Source organism: Microplitis mediator, chromosome 6 (genome assembly GCF_029852145.1).
Source record: "Microplitis mediator isolate UGA2020A chromosome 6, iyMicMedi2.1, whole genome shotgun sequence".
Classification (NCBI taxonomy): Eukaryota; Metazoa; Arthropoda; class Insecta; order Hymenoptera; family Braconidae; genus Microplitis; species Microplitis mediator.
Genome location: NC_079974.1, coordinates 11018029 through 11027477, shown reverse-complemented (window position 1 = coordinate 11027477; position 9449 = coordinate 11018029).

Sequence of the window (9449 nt, the reverse complement as noted above, 5' to 3'; positions counted from 1 at the left end):
TGTTAAAATTTGTTGACAGTCGAACGTCAAAGTAAGGACCTTGACAATTTTTCTGGACCTACTTATATTTGTAATTATGATTATTTATAATTGTAAAATAAAAAATATACAATATTGTACGTTTGCTAGTATTTACTCCAAAAAATTGTCATTACACGGAAAAAAATAAACTTTCAACATTACTATTTGAAATTATAACCCGGAACCCGGTTGTCAATATGGGGAATTTTAACATTCAAATAGTAACTTTTATAATACGTGTTGTCTATTTTCTAAGTATCAGTTACGATTTTTAAAGTTCAAATAGTAATTTTTCTTACATAGACAATGAATTTTCATACTTATCCTGTAATTATTCACGTTTTAATCATAAATAAAAAAATTACTATTTAGAATGATGGTATTTACTGATCACTATCATTATATTACTTGTCATTCTCAATTTATATAGTTCATTTTTTTCCGTGTATACTTGTAGTAATTTTTTTTTCAATAATTTTATGCTAGTGAAATTTGTTTCAAATTAGTTTGCTTTGTCTATCTGACATTTTTTATATTTATACACCCATGTCATAAATTAGAGGAACAGAAAAATTTTAGAAATTTTTTAGTGATTTTTGCAAGACTGTAACTTCGTGAAAAGTAATTGTATCGGAATAGAAAAAAATCTGTCTATCGGTTGACCCTGCGGGCCAGCCCTAAAACTTCCCGCTGTTTTCGAGCTCCTTGATCTCTAAATTGTTGTGAATACATTTTCGAGCTCGAAGATACCTTTGTTTCCCGTTTTTATGAGCTTTTCAAGCTCAACAGGGTTACGTTTTATGTTAAAGTTTAAGGCCATTCTTCGAGGGTGCCCCCACTTTTTTCCAAAAAATGTGGCGCTGCCTGGTAGCCGGCAGCCGCTCTAAAAAAAGTACTAGAGCTGCAAAACTTTAAAATTAAATTAAAATTATTTAAAGTAATAAAATGCAACATATGTTAATTTTTTAATGCATTAAAAAATTTATATATTTTTTTAAAATCATTAGCTAATGCTACAAAAATCTAAAACCCGAGATTGAAAAATCATATTTTCATTGTCCTTGACCTGTCAATATCACATTTATTTTCTATAAGTAATTAAAAAAAAATTATAATATTTATCGAAAAAAGGGCTTCGTAAAAGCAATTTTATAAACTCGTAGAATATTAAAAAAATTACTTACAGTAATTATAAATACCCAGTTGAGCGTAGTTTCTTTAATAAATTTCAACACAATATTCGCCATTTAGTAACTTTTTATTTTGACAGATGTAAACATCAGGTCGGTATAATTTTTTGGGTGCACGCGAAGATGCTTGAATATAGTAGCGGGAAAAAGTAAATTTAATAAATTTATTCGTTTCAATCATAGCAATAACAAAGTTCTATGTATCATTACTTTATTTAATTTTATTAATAAATAAAAAGTTTTTTTGATTCAAAGTATTAAATAAAAAAAAGGTATACATATATGTATATATATATATATATATATATATATATACATATATGTATGGAATTGAATGTGATTATACCTGGCTAATTGTCAGACCAGTGACCATACACTGTGAAATATGACGATGTAAAAATTAGACCCGGAGGACTTTACACGGCCGTGTGGTGTAAAATATCGGTGTAAAAATTATCTCTGTGTAAATTTTCCATCCGTATAATCATAACCCGGTGTAGTCTACTTTTTTTACACCGTTCCATGTTACTCGGTGTATTTTTGTTAAATGTTCATATATATTTATTTAAATTATATACATACATCTACACATAGGGGTAAGGGGGTGGGGCAAAATGGACCCCCTCAAATTTTGGATACCTTGAAATATTTGGGGGCAAAATGGGTCCCCCAAAATTTTGAAGATGAAAAGTATTTGGGCGGGAGGAGGGGCGAAATTGGCCACTGGGCCAAAATGGGCCCCCATAATTTTGAAGATGAAATGCGTTTGGGTGGGGGAGAGGGGCAAAATGGGACATTGTGGCAAAAAGAGCCACTGAGGTAAAATGGGCCACTGAAGCAAAATGGGCCCCACAAAAAAATGATTTCTTTTCATTCTGTCGTCGACGATATCCCTCGAACAGATTATCCGAATGAGACGGTTGAGGTGGTAATTGGCGCGTTTTATTGAGGTCTAGAGCTGATGAAATTTTAGGAATGATTGGTTTAGTCGTTTCGACGATATTTGCAAAAAACCATTTTCTACTGTTTCTTTCGTCGACGATATCTTTTGAACGGATTATCTGATTGAGACGTTCTTGGTGGCAATCGAAAGCTTTTATCGAGTTCTAGAGCTGATTATATTTTAGAATTGATCGAACCAACAGTTTTCACAATATCCAAAAAAAAACGAAAAAAAAATTTTTTTTTTTTCGTATTTCCTCAATATCTCAGAGTTTATTTGACTAAATGGTCTAAATTTTTTTTTTAAATCTAAGTTCAGAAGATATCATTCGAATGGCGCAAGAACCATCTAAATCGGTTCATTCATCACAAAGATATGAGAAGTTTACATCCACACACACACACACACACACACACACACACACACACACACACACACACACACACACACACACACACACACACACACACACACACACACACACACACACGCATACATACATACAGACATCGCTCTGAAAATGTCAGAATAGCATCCTAGCACCTTCAAATGTCGACATATGATAAAAACCCGGTTTTTGAAAATCGGGGTGAAACCAATAACTTCCCGAATTTTTTGATAATCGTCGATTTTCTCAGCGGGAAGTTAAAAAAGCGTTTTATAGCTTGACATCTCCGGTTTCGGCACATTTTCGTCAAAATTTTTTTAGAGCTTCAGCTATTGCACAAACATGATGAATACCGCGAGACATCTATCGAACCGTTTTTCGGGGTCAATTGATCAAAGTTTTGCTAAACAATTTAAAGAACAAGGTTTGTTCCTTTAATTGTGTAATCATAATCAAGAAATACAAATAATTTTTTTTTGACTTTTCTTAAATTTTTGTGTTGGTTACTTAGCAAATGCAAGGAAAAGACAATAAAAAAATCTATCGATTGGCCCTGCGGTTCAGACCCAGAACTTCCCGCTATTTTCGAGCTCGAGGAGCTCGAAAACACTGTCGTGGATATATTTTCGAGCTCCTCGAGCTCGAAAATACTTTTGAATGCCATTAATTTCGAAAAAAATCGTTTTTACCATTTCTTTCTCCCGCGATATCTCTCGTACAAATCAACCGATTGAGATGGTTGGGTCGCATTCGACGCGACTTATAAAGTTCTAGAGCTGATTAGATTTTGAAGTCGATAGTTCAACTCGAATCTGAGTAATCAATAAAAAACTAAAAGAAAAAAAAATGTTTTTTTTTCGTAATTGGCCAATATTTTCGAGTCTACATGATCAAATGATCTGAAATTATCAGGAAAGTTGATGGCCAACAAGCTCTTTCGATTGCCGCCTTGACCATTCAAATCGGTTGATTAGTTAAAAAGTTAGAGACCGATTACACACACACACACACACAAACACACATATATACATACATACACACACTCGGACATCATTCTGAAAATAGTCAGAATAGCTTCCTAGGACCTCAAAACGTTGACATCTGATGAAATTTCGATTTTCGCAAATCGGGGTGAAAATGATAACCCCCGAATCTTTCGAAAATCGTCGATTTTCTTAGCGGGAAGTTGAAAAAAAATTTCCAAAAAATCTCAAAAAAATCATAGAAACAAAATAGCACATTCTGATGCTTCGCATCATGAGTCGTGCAAAATTGAAACTCGTTTTTTTGTGTTCGATATTTTTTTTGAAATTTTTTGAAAATATTTTTTTTTTATTGTCTTTTCCTTGCATTTGCTGAGTAACCAACGCAAAAATTTAAGAAAAGTCGAAAAAAATTATTTGTTCATCTTGATTATGATTACACAATTAAAGGAACACACCTTGTTCTTTAAATTGTTTAGCAAAACTTTGATTAATCGACCCCGAAAAACGGTTCGATAGATCCATTTAAAAATTTACAGGATTATTGGGGGTATATTGAGCTAAAAAAGTACCTGCTAGCATTAGTCTTTTTATCGATATTTGCAGAGTAGCGGTTGATTTACTAAAAATAAAAAAAAAAGCATTTTTTTTGTACTTACTTCCAATGGATGTTAAAAATGAAAAAAAAATTTGGATGGTTGGGGCGGCAATCGAAAGAGCTTGTTGGCTCTCTAAAAAAAACAGTTTTTTTTTTAGTTTTTTATTGATTACTCAGATTCGAGTTGAACTATCGACTTCAAAATCTAATCAGCTCTAGAACTTTATAAGTCGCGTCGAATGCGACCCAACCATCTCAATCGGTTGATTTGTACGAGAGATATCGCGGGAGAAAGAAATGGTAAAAACGATTTTTTTCGAAATTAATGGCATTCAAAAGTATTTTCGAGCTCGAGGAGCTCGAAAATATATCCACGACAGTGTTTTCGAGCTCCTCGAGCTCGAAAATAGCGGGAAGTTCTGGGTCTGAACCGCAGGGCCAATCGATAGATTCTTTTATTGTCTTTTCCTTGCATTTGCTGAGTAACCAACACAAAAGTTTAAGAAAAGTTGAAAAAAATTAGATGACAAGACAGCCATTCCAAAAACAGGATTGAATCGGATAGAAAACTGAATGCGATTCAATGCGATTCCGATTGCTGGGTAAGTACACGTCAGTTACCATTTGAAGTCCGTTACCGATATTTTTAATTTTAATATAGTTTTTTTTTTTGTAAATCGGTTGTAATTACTATAAGAACCACTAACCTCTTGAGATAGAAGTGGCTCAAATCTGCTTAACCTGTAAACAGCATTTCTAAAGATACTTTACATCTTCAACAAATCCCAAGCATTCAATATAGATGACTACAGGGTAGAACCCTATCCAAAAATTCCTATAGAATCCACTCAAATACGACAAAAACCGCATAGTATCTTATGACTATTGGTTCCTATGCGGTTGCTGTCGCATTTAAGTGGATTCTATAGGAATTTTTGGATAGGGAACTAACTAAAACTAGAGCCTTTACACTGAAAAAAAAAACTTTCGTTAAAAACATTTACTTGATGCAAGAACATATATTCTTGATAATTTCCGAGAATACATAATTTTGTCTTAAGAATTCGTAGAATTGATGGAAATAATTTTTATTTAATTCAAGCAAAGCTATTCTTTTGCTTACCCATAACATAATATCAAATGCATTACGTTTTAGGAAATTACCCCAAATTAATTAAAAATGAAAATAATTTTTAATTAGTAAGTTTAATCCAGGTTTGGTCTCGTTGGAGTGTCTATAGACCCCCGGTGGGCCCTGGTCGTCGATTATTCGATTAATTATTAATTTTATTTAATTTTCGCGATTTTAACTATTTCACGACCCGGTCTATATTATTTAAAGGGATGCGGGATTCTAAAGGATCCTGGACAGCCGGTGGCAGCGTCCAGGCCAGGGTAAATTACTAGGTCGCCGGTGTCAGCGTTCCTAATAACAGGACAGGAGGTGAGGACCGCCGGTATCAGCGTTCCCCAATGTTCAGGTGAAACTTTAGGGTGCCAATGACACCCCAAAATAAAGGGTTAATTTATAATGAATTATGGTTAATTTTATGAAGTGCAAAAAGCGAAGGTTCGAGCTCTATGAGCTCTCTCCAAAGACTGACTGTATAGTAGGGTGGTCCTTATTTTAGACATTTTTGAATTTTTATGCTCCCAGAAGCTTATGTGGTTCGAAATAAATAAAAAAAAATATCCTCAAAGTTTCAGGTCTCTATCTCAATTTTAACCCGTGCCGCACAGCGATGTAAGTTTCCCATTTAAATAACACAGGGTTTTTGGCATTGAACAATTAATTTTTTATTTCGGCTAAAGTAATTGTTCGAAAAATTTGAAACTCTGTAGACTTTATCCTTATATTAGCAGCTACTCCTCAGAATTTTTACAGATTCTCAGCTACTATAATTTTGGGGGTACAGCATGATGAAAAAAAAAAAAAAAATTATTTTTTTTATTTTTAGCTAAAATTTTTTTCAAATAACATATCAAATCACTCTACATCCTTATCGGGAGTTCTTACTTTTTTTTATTCTCGCACCCAAGTGGGTCAACGGCGATTTGTTGCACTAATACAGTATAATCAGGAACTTTACATTAGTGTGCAGTAAAAGGATTTTTTGAATTTATTACGATCACCTTACAAACGGTTTCAATTACGACAGAAAAAAATTGCCTTAAAGTTTGAGCTCTTAATTCCAACAGGACCACATGCCGCAAATTTCGTTTTCGTGATTTTTAAATTTATTTTATTTATTTATAAAAGAGATCGATTTTATTAATAATTTATTATAGTTAAAAAATTGTAAATAAATAATTATTTCGATATTATAATGCACAAAACTATCAACCTTTGGTTTATTATTTATTGCTTAAAACAAATAATAAACTTAAAGATGACCAACTTATTTAAGCAAATATTGAAAGAAATTTAATTTATTGATAATATTTATTACATGTTAAACTAAGGCGTAATATGATTAGTGGCATAGATATACCGATCTTAGATGTCAATTGAATGCATTATGTGTTTTTTAATAAAAGACACAAAGTCAAATAGCATAAACAAAAATATTTCTTGAAAAAATCACAAAAAAAATTTTGCGGTAACTCTTCCCGTTAAAATTAAGAGCTTCAACTTTAAGGGAATTTTTTCTGTTGTAATTGGAACCATTTTGAGAGGTGATCGTAATAGATTCGAAAAATCCTTTTAAGATACACTCTACTGCACAATAACACACTATTGTCTTATTTAGCAAAGTGCGCTTTAATTTTTTGAAAATATTCGTTTGTTCATGAGAAAAACTCGTCCAAAGCTCTTGATTACTGTATTTAGTGCAACAAAGAGATGCCGTTCACCCACTTGGGTGCGAGAGTGAAAAAAAGTAAGAACTTCTGATAAGGATGCAGAGTGGTTTGATATGTTATTTGAAAAAAATTTTAGCTAAAAATAAAAAAAAGGCCATTCGGCAGCCGAAATGGAAGGTAGATTTTCCAATTAATCTATATAAAAAGTTTCATACATACATATCTTGTGATACATGTTAGTGTATAATAGCCATGATATGAAATTAGGCTCGTTTTCTAAGAGTGAGAGTAAAAAAAGACAACGACTATTTTCGATAGAGAACTTCAGATAGTTGATTTGACAAAACATTATATAGGTAATGTACTAAACTAACCTTCACGTAAACAAAGTATAGAAATTTTAATTAGTATGAGATCATAATTGTAATTACTATTACGATGGCAAGATCAGTTATAATTATCGGACGTACAGGTACGATTGAAACAGCATAAATAATAAAAAAAATACTTTTAAAATATAAAATAGCAGTGAAATTTACAGGTTATTTTGTTCACACTATAATACAACTGACAAAATTGTATTATAATGGGAAATGCATAAGTTATGTGAAATGAAAACCATATTTTCAACATTTTTTGATTCCATTAAAATTTTTAAGGCTATCAAATTATTGGAAGAAATGGTCAAAACATTAAGTTTAAGGTCTTTAATTAAAGCTTATTAGACAAGCTTTCAAATACTTTTTACGGGAATTGTCTATCAGTTTTAGTTTTAATGTTATATGAACTTCAACAGTGAATAAAAACTGATTTTTTCGAAAGTTCGTGGAAATTTCAAACAGCCATAACTTCACAACTATTCGAACGATTCAGCCCATCTTTGAACTTGATCAAGATAATCGCCTATTGAATAAGTGTGGAAAATTTCATTAAGATCCGATAAGAACTGTAGGTGCTATCGTAATGACAAGACCAGTTATAATCATACGTCGTAGAGGTACATTTGATACATCATAAGTAATAAAAGAAATACTTTTAAAATATAAAATAGCTGTGAAATTTACAGGTTATTTTGTGCACAATGAAATACAACTGACGAAATTTGATTATAATGGGAAATGCATAAATGATGTTGAATGAAAACCATATTTTCAACATTTTTTGATTCCATTAAAATTTTCAAGGCTATCAAATTATTAGAAGAAATGGTCAAAACATCAAGTTTAAGGTCATAAATTAAAGCTTATTAGACAAGCTTTCAAATACTTTTTACGGAAATTATCTATGAGTTTTAGTTTTAAAGTTATATGAACTTGAAAGTGGATAAAATTTTTTTTTTTTGAAAAATCGTGGGAATTTGAAACAGCCATATCTTCTAACCTAATCAAACGATTTAGCCCATCTTCGAACTTAACCGTGGTAATCGCCCATAGAATAAGTGTAAAAAATTTCATTAGGATCCGATAAGGATTCTAGGCGCAATCGTGTTCTCAAAACTTGGTTCTATTACATATATATATATATATATATATATATATATATATATATATATATATACATACATATATAAATTTTTCAACGAATGGTATTTTCGAACTCTACTCAACTAATTATGGTAGGTTGTGACACAATTCCTTGAAAAATCGACCATGAGGACAAATACAATACCTAGATTTTTAAAAAAATCTACCTAAAAATCCTACAAACAAACATTTGCATAACTAAACATGGATATAAAAAAATTATGTAAAAATAAATATCTCTACAAATGAAATATCTATAAAAATTCGGATGTTTTTGAGCATCTCTATAAAATATGACATCTATAATTAAATATCTGAATAAAGTATAAAATCTTAAAATGTTATGACAAAATTTCTCGAAAAATCGATCATGAGGACAAATACAATACCTAGATTTTCAAAAAAAAATCGACCTTAAAATTTGGGTAATGTTTACGATTATAACAGGGATTTTTTAATTAACTTTATTATTTTATTTGAATTTTTATTCGACTGCGCTCTCGGCCCACGCATTACCGTTGCCCCACGCCGTCAAATAAATCAATACTGGGACTGTTATTGATTGGTTAAAATCTTTCGGCCGTGTGACAAACGGGTACCATGAGGGGCTCCGAGTCCCGCCTGTTATAGGTTGACAATAAATTTTATAAAGAAGTATACGGTACTGACATCATCCGAGAGTGGGGACTTCGTTGCTTCGTAGCGACTGAGAGTCGCAAGTTGCGACACTCACTGCCTGGTGTTGTTGGCGATCAGTCACCTTAAGATCAGCCATACATTACACAAGTATTTATAAGAGTGAGTCTTAACATCACGTTGCTGCTATGGTGAGTCGAAAGACCCCAATTATATATTAACTTATTGGACATCGTCGTCTCGGTGCGTCTTAATTTGACCCCGAACAAATCATCTTTAAAATAACGTCTTTGAAGCTGTGGCTGCAGTGGAAGCCAGTTTTCCAAATAATTAATACGCTGAGTCTAAAGACCGCGTATATAAAT